This window comes from Engystomops pustulosus, chromosome 2 (genome assembly GCF_040894005.1).
Source record: "Engystomops pustulosus chromosome 2, aEngPut4.maternal, whole genome shotgun sequence".
Lineage (NCBI taxonomy): Eukaryota > Metazoa > Chordata > Amphibia > Anura > Leptodactylidae > Engystomops > Engystomops pustulosus.
The window spans coordinates 177,256,959-177,262,958 of NC_092412.1; positions in this window are offsets into that span (position 1 = coordinate 177,256,959).

Genomic DNA, 6,000 nt, shown 5'->3' on the forward strand with positions numbered 1-6,000 from the left:
ACTGCTATATACACACACGTGTATACACTGCTATATACACACACGTGTATACACTGCTATATACACACACGTGTATACACTGCTATATACACACACGTGTATACACTGCTATATACACACACGTGTATACACTGCTATATATACACACGTGTATACACTGCTATATATACACACGTGTATACACTGCTATATATACACACGTGTATACACTGCTATATATACACACACGTGTATACACTGCTATATATACACACACGTGTATACACTGCTATATATACACACACGTGTATACACTGCTATATATACACACACGTGTATACACTGCTATATATACACACACGTGTATACACTGCTATATATACACACACGTGTATACACTGCTATATATACACACACGTGTATACACTGCTATATATACACACACGTGTATACACTGCTATATATACACACACGTGTATACACTGCTATATATACACATGTGTATACACTGCTATATGTACACATACATGCAAACACTGCTATATATAAACACACATTAACAACAGTTGCATCCCTCCAATAAATATCCATGGGCTGGATTATAACAAAATCCCCCTGAATTTACTGTCTAGACTCCCACTTAAATCTCAAAACAACTAGAGTCATATACTACACCATTCTAAAATATATTCAAACCTTATTTACATATCTTAAAATATCCAATTCACAAATACATAATATAAAATATTAGCATGATTCCAGGCTTATTGCATGGTTTAAACTACACCACATACACAGTAGGGCATAATGCATACACAATAAAGAAAACTGACCATATATGGGAACTATCAGGAAACTTCACTATTGTATCCAAAGTAACTCTACTCCCTATCTAATTGTATAATTCAAGTAAACCAAGTTTCCCCTATAATTGGCCACAAAAGTCATAGTAATGTTCTTATACCTTACCCATAGTGTATGGCGTGTAACCGGCTCCCCAACACACATTTTTTGTATAGATCGCTTTCTCAGGGAGTATGGTTGCATTAGTCCAGCTCAGTCTTATATAGTACTTAGTGTCTGACATCATAAACTAGTGCCAGAGCATCATAGTAAAACCGTGCCAAAAGTGGGGAAGCCTCACTTCCGATCACAAGTATCACAATGCCTCCACCAACATGGAGGGACGCCACAGGAAGTGGGGAAAGCGCAGATCCGGCTGCACATGGCAAAGATAGGGCAGGTACTAGTTCCCCACGCATATGAGGATGCGGACCTGCCCACGTGCGCCATGCCAAACCGGACTGCCCAAAACCCTGCCCCCAGCAGCGATAAAATGCCAGAGGTGATGGACAATCATACTAGAGGTAAATAACTTGTGGGTCTGGAGCCAATACCAAACTTAAGCTAAAGTGTCTATAAAGGGTCACAGTGTTATATGATCATATATACCCCAATTCTCCAGTTCTATATAATATAAAAGAAACACCATGAATTACATAGATATATCCCACTGTATAGAAAACAATAGAAAATTATAGCAATATAGCTATATACTATTTGACAATCCCAGTGTATTTTAAATATTTTTAAACATTATGCAATAACTACATCAAGAAGTCTATACCTACAATAATGATATACCTTTAAGGTGCATACATGCTAAAACTCAGCAAAGGGATATTGTGTATTATAATTGGAAACATAACCCATCATGTAATGTCATATAATCATACATCACACAATCCTCCCTTTATATAGGGATTAAGAAATAGAGACACAAAAGAACTAGTAAAAAAACGGAAAGATCTGCTTAAAAAACAGACTAAAGTCTGGTGGAACAAAGCACAATATGTGTTCCCATACTTTGAGATTTTAAGTAAGGTGGGAAAATGTATCCAGTCAATACTATGGAAGATATATGGAACTTCTGATCCAGTTAAATCAGTCCTCATTGGAGGAGTTGAAAGAGAAGTAGATGAGGTACAGGTAAAAATCAGAGGCTCTCTCAAAACTGATGCTCTGGATAAATTAAATGAGGAATAAAATAAAAAATTTGAGTGTGGGTAAAAAAGAGATTTGTACAACCAAAACTGTTAAATTCCAGAGAGATATTAATGACTATAAGGATAATAAAGTTTAAAGATGGGGATTTTCTGGTGATCGATGCAGACCACGGATGAGATCAAGATCTCGATCTAGATCCGCATCTATATCTTCCCAAATTTCTTCTGATGGCCGGAATAGGATTAGAGATAGTGGTATTCCTAATAAGGAGAAGAAGATGGAATCCAAACAAGAAGCAAGTGGCAGTAGCACCAGACAAGCAGCTAAACGTAAATGGCTAAACAAGGAACCGCATGGCAAAAAATCTAAGAACAATCTGGAGGTAATTAATTTATCTTCACACTCCCTCTTTGATGCCCAATGTGAAATATTAGGTCGAGGTCTAACATTCTGTCCCACTAACTTTTTAAATTTCTTTACAGCAGTAAAGGATTTATACCTGTTCTTGAGCAAACTGATTCTCAAAAAATTGCATAACCCAAGAGATGAGATTTCTCATCTTGACTCTGATGTTTAAAGAGAAGCTTTAAAACTCTTGAGGACTTATTGATGCAACAAATGATTCAAACACAAGGTACCTTTCCAGGTTCTGTTGTTCCAAGATTAACCAGGGTTCGGCTTGCTCAAAAGTAGAGATCTTTACCAAATGACTTCTACATGACTTTTTGGATATTCAGATAACAGCAGATGAAGACGGCTTGCTGCAAACAGATGTGTACAGGAAAACTACATCAGTTAATACTTTGTTGCATGCTTCCCAGGCCCACCAGCGGTCTACAATTAAGGCAATCCCAGTTGGTCAGTTCCTAAGGATGAGGTGGATTTGCTCTTCAAAGAAGTTCTATAAACAGGACCTGTGAAGAGATATTTGAAGAGAATAGATATGTGAATAGATATTTGAAGAGAGGCTATAGCAATCGGAAAATTAGGAGAGGTATTAGGAGAGCTTGAGGTGAATCAAGAGAGTGTCTACGAGGGGCACACATAAAACACATGACACACAAATAAGACTTATTTTTCACATTCAATAGCCAGTGGGATCAGATGAGGGAAATTCTAACTAGACAAATTTTGCAGTCAAATTTTGAAAACCGAAATTGCTTTGATGGGTGCAATTAATGATAGCCCAGAGAAGTAAAAATCTTAGGGATATCCTAGTGCAGAGCCATAATGTACCTCCAGTACGGAATATGTTTGGCCCCGGGGCCTAAAAAGAATCAGTTGGGGGAACAAGGCAATTTGAAATCCGAAAATACATCTCATGTCAAACCACAGGCGTAATTTATTACAGGATAAAAGTAAGATATGTCCATGACATTATTAAGGCAAAAGATGAAAAAGAGGTGACCACATTAAAAACGCTACCGAAACACATGTGTAACCACACGACCTTTAAGGTGAGATGCATTGATAAGATACATTGTGGTATCAGAGGGGGAGATTAAATGAAGCTGTTGCTTCAGCAGGAGACCAAATGGATCGTGACTAGAGATGAGCGAACATACTCGTCCGAGCTTGATGCTCGATCGAGCATTAGCGTACTCGTAACTGCTCGTTGCTCGGACGCTCGAGAAAATGGCAGCTCCCACCGTTTTGCTTTTTGGCGGCCAGAAACAGAGCCAATCACAAGCCAGGAGACTCTGCACTCCACCCAGCATGACGTGGTACCCTTACACGTCGATAGCAGTGGTTGGCTGGCCAGATCAGGTGACCCTGGGATAGACTAGCCGCTGCCCGCGCTGCTCGGATCATTCTCTGTCTGGATGCCGCTAGGGAGAGAGCTGCTGCTGGTCAGGGAAAGCGTTAGGGTGTTCTATTAGCTTACTGTTAGGCAGGAGTGATTCTACAACAACCCAACAGCCCTTCTTAGGGCTACAATAACGTTATACTTTTTTTTTTTATTTGCATGTGGCTGGGCTTGCTGGCACTAGTAGTGCAGCTAGTACCATATTGTGAGGAATTAGCAGGGGGACTTGCTACCGTTGTGTTTAGCTCTTAGTGACACACATATCCACCTCAAACACCAAAGTGGGAAAATTTATTAGGGGTTTGATTTCAATTAGGCACAGTCTGACAGTTTCTTTTTATTTTACGTTTATTTTTTTAATAACTCAGTGTCATCTCATCTTGCATAGTAGTGTGCTTTAATACTTGGCTAGAAAATAGCCATAGGAGAATCCAAACGGCTTACTTACGCCTACAGTAGCGTTATATATATTTGATTTCTGGTTGATCTGCTGGTGGCTGTAGTTGCTGCAGTGCATCTACTAGCAAATTGTGAGCAATTTGGAGTGAGACTTGCGACCACTGTGTTTTGCGCTTAGTGACGCACATATCCATCGCAAAGACCGAAGTGGGAAAATTTATTAGGGCCCGGGGTTGGATTTCAATTAGGCACAGTCTGCCATTTCCTTTTTTATTTTACGTTTATTTTTTTCATAACTCAGCGTCATCTCATCTGGCATAGTAGTGTGCTTTAATACTTGGCTAGAAAATAGCCATAGGAGAATCCAAACGGCTTACTTACGCCTACAGTAGCGTTATATATATTTGATTTCTGGTTGATCTGCTGGTGGCTGTAGTTGCTGCAGTGCATCTACTAGCAAATTGTGAGCAATTTGGAGTGAGACTTGCGACCACTGTGTTTTGCGCTTAGTGACGCACATATCCATCGCAAAGACCGAAGTGGGAAAATTTATTAGGGCCCGGGGTTGGATTTCAATTAGGCACAGTCTGCCATTTCCTTTTTCATTTTACGTTTATTTTTTTCATAACTCAGCGTCATCTCATCTGGCATAGTAGTGTGCTTTAATACTTGGCTAGAAAATAGCCATAGGAGAATCCAAACGGCTTACTTACGCCTACAGTAGCGTTATATATATTTGATTTCTGGTTGATCTGCTGGTGGCTGTAGTTGCTGCAGTGCATCTACTAGCAAATTGTGAGCAATTTGGAGTGAGACTTGCGACCACTGTGTTTTGCGCTTAGTGACGCACATATCCATCGCAAAGACCGAAGTGGGAAAATTTATTAGGGCCCGGGGTTGGATTTCAATTAGGCACAGTCTGCCATTTCCTTTTTTATTTTACGTTTATTTTTTTCATAACTCAGCGTCATCTCATCTGGCATAGTAGTGTGCTTTAATACTTGGCTAGAAAATAGCCATAGGAGAATCCAAACGGCTTACTTACGCCTACAGTAGCGTTATATATATTTGATTTCTGGTTGATCTGCTGGTGGCTGTAGTTGCTGCAGTGCATCTACTAGCAAATTGTGAGCAATTTGGAGTGAGACTTGCGACCACTGTGTTTTGCGCTTAGTGACGCACATATCCATCGCAAAGACCGAAGTGGGAAAATTTATTAGGGCCCGGGGTTGGATTTCAATTAGGCACAGTCTGCCATTTCCTTTTTTATTTTACGTTTATTTTTTTCATAACTCAGCGTCATCTCATCTGGCATAGTAGTGTGCTTTAATACTTGGCTAGAAAATAGCCATAGGAGAATCCAAACGGCTTACTTACGCCTACAGTAGCGTTATATATATTTGATTTCTGGTTGATCTGCTGGTGGCTGTAGTTGCTGCAGTGCATCTACTAGCAAATTGTGAGCAATTTGGAGTGAGACTTGCGACCACTGTGTTTTGCGCTTAGTGACGCACATATCCATCGCAAAGACCGAAGTGGGAAAATTTATTAGGGCCCGGGGTTGGATTTCAATTAGGCACAGTCTGCCATTTCCTTTTTTATTTTACGTTTATTTTTTTCATAACTCAGCGTCATCTCATCTGGCATAGTAGTGTGCTTTAATACTTGGCTAGAAAATAGCCATAGGAGAATCCAAACGGCTTACTTACGCCTACAGTAGCGTTATATATATTTGATTTCTGGTTGATCTGCTGGTGGCTGTAGTTGCTGCAGTGCATCTACTAGCAAATTGTGAGCAATTTGGAGTG